The sequence below is a fragment of the Petaurus breviceps genome, unplaced genomic scaffold (genome assembly GCF_028583685.1).
Source record: "Petaurus breviceps papuanus isolate PSGF00001 unplaced genomic scaffold, PetGlider_PUasm1.0 173, whole genome shotgun sequence".
Classification (NCBI taxonomy): domain Eukaryota; kingdom Metazoa; phylum Chordata; class Mammalia; order Diprotodontia; family Petauridae; genus Petaurus; species Petaurus breviceps.
This window is the reverse complement of record NW_027185759.1, coordinates 10,246,629-10,248,257: the sequence shown is the minus strand read 5'-3', so window position 1 is coordinate 10,248,257 and position 1,629 is coordinate 10,246,629. Positions and strand designations below refer to the sequence as shown.

General features: G+C 55.6%; 1 protein-coding gene across 4 annotated transcripts in view; it reads left to right on the top strand.

Annotated features, from left to right (window-relative positions):
• Window positions 1-1,105: 1,105 nt before the first annotated feature.
• FARP2 (FERM, ARH/RhoGEF and pleckstrin domain protein 2) overlaps window positions 1,106-1,629 on the top strand; it is a 112,695-nt gene continuing 112,171 nt past the window's right edge. Inside the window, exon 1 of one of the 4 annotated variants that reach the window (XM_069083363.1) lies at window positions 1,106-1,489. The gene's annotated coding sequence lies outside the window, so the exon portion shown is untranslated. The remainder of the gene's footprint in view (window positions 1,490-1,629) is intronic. The other 3 variants (XM_069083366.1, XM_069083362.1, XM_069083361.1) reach the window with 3 other exon arrangements.

Sequence of the window (1,629 nt, the reverse complement as noted above, 5' to 3'; positions counted from 1 at the left end):
GAGGATCTTCAGAACTCCTACCCCCATCTCTCTTCTTGTAAACACTCTGGGGAACCAGTCAAAGAGGGCTGTGGGAACGTAACAACCACTGAACATGGGAAAGCAGGGATGAACTGCAGGGCCCAGTCATTGATAAGCATTTGCTAAGGGCCCAGGAGATCCCAAGCATTGGCCCAAGTGTTATAGATGCAGATACCAAAAGTGAACAAATCCCCACTTCCAATCCAGGACAGACAGCAGGTGAGTCCGATCCAGAGTAAGAGGCGTGGAATGGTACCAGCTGGGGATTCCAGAGGTGCACGGAATCCCTTCATGAGGAAATGCCTTCTACCAACTTCACAACAGCAGTGGCAAATGTAGAGGCATCCAGGGGGGCTGCAAGCAGGGGCCCAGCCAGCATCACTGAGGAGGGTGCTTATTCAGTTAGTTTAGGCTTTGCTACGGGTTCCCCCACCCTGGGATACCCCTTGATGTTTGCTCAGTCCTGTGTGACTCTCCATGACCCCATTTAGGGCTTTCTTGGCATGGATACTGGAGGCGTTTGCCATTCCTTCTCCAGCTCCTTTTACAGATGAGGAAGCTGAGGCAAACAGGGTGAAGTGACTTGCCCAGGGTCACTCAGCTAGGAAGAGTCTGAGACTGGATTTGAACTGAGCTCTTTCTGACTCCAGGTCCAATGCTCTAACCACTTTGCCACCTAGACCCCTTCTGCTGCTCCTACACAAAGTCCAGTCAAGCTCATTGGCAGAGGGAGGTGGGAGGTGGAGGCTAAGGGAGAAGAACCAGGGAAGGCCTCAAGGGTCAGCTCTCTGCTTGTTTGCTTGTCTGCCCATCTATTTATTTATTAGCCTTTCCTGCACCTACCACCTGGTCAGGGCTCCCATTTCCCCTACAGTTAACAATAAGATCAGCTAGTATTTACAGAGCGCTTTAAGGTTTGTAAAGAGTTTGACAAATGTTTTCTCATTTTATTTTCCCTACCATGTCACTTTACCCAATCAACCCCAGTGGCTCCCTATCATCTCCAGGATCAAATGCAAAATGTTTGGTGCGGCATTCAGAGCTCTTCCTAACCCGGCCCCTCCTACCTTCCCAGCCTTCTCACACCTTGCTCCCCAGCACTCCGGCTCTGGAGGAGACGTCACGGCGCCCCAGCACACAGGCTGTAGCGCAAACAGGACGCCCCGCCTTCTGACTCGGGCGTTTTCTCGGGTGCTCCCACTTCCTCCTGGCTGGCTTCCTTCAAGTCCCAGCTAACACCCTGCCACGTACAGGCACCCCGGGAAGTCTTCCACCTTCCCTCCCTTAAGCTTGTCCTGCTTATCCTGGACCTGGCTCTTGGTCTGTGTGCTTGCTGCCCGTCTCCCCGTTAGGAGGTGAGCTCTGCATGGGCGGGGACGGCCGCCCTTCCTTCGGATCCCCAGCTCTGGGGACAGAGCCTGACCCACAGGACGCGCTTGATGTGGCCGACTCACTGGCCGTCCCGGGGGTGAGTGCTAAGAGGCGGCCAGCTGGAGGTCTGCGGGGAGGGGCCGGCCCTGTCCAGCACTGAGCTTCCCTGGGCTCTCCACGAATTTCCTGGCCGCGCCCCCCGCTGCCCTCGGTAACTAGTGCGGGACGCCTCCCGCG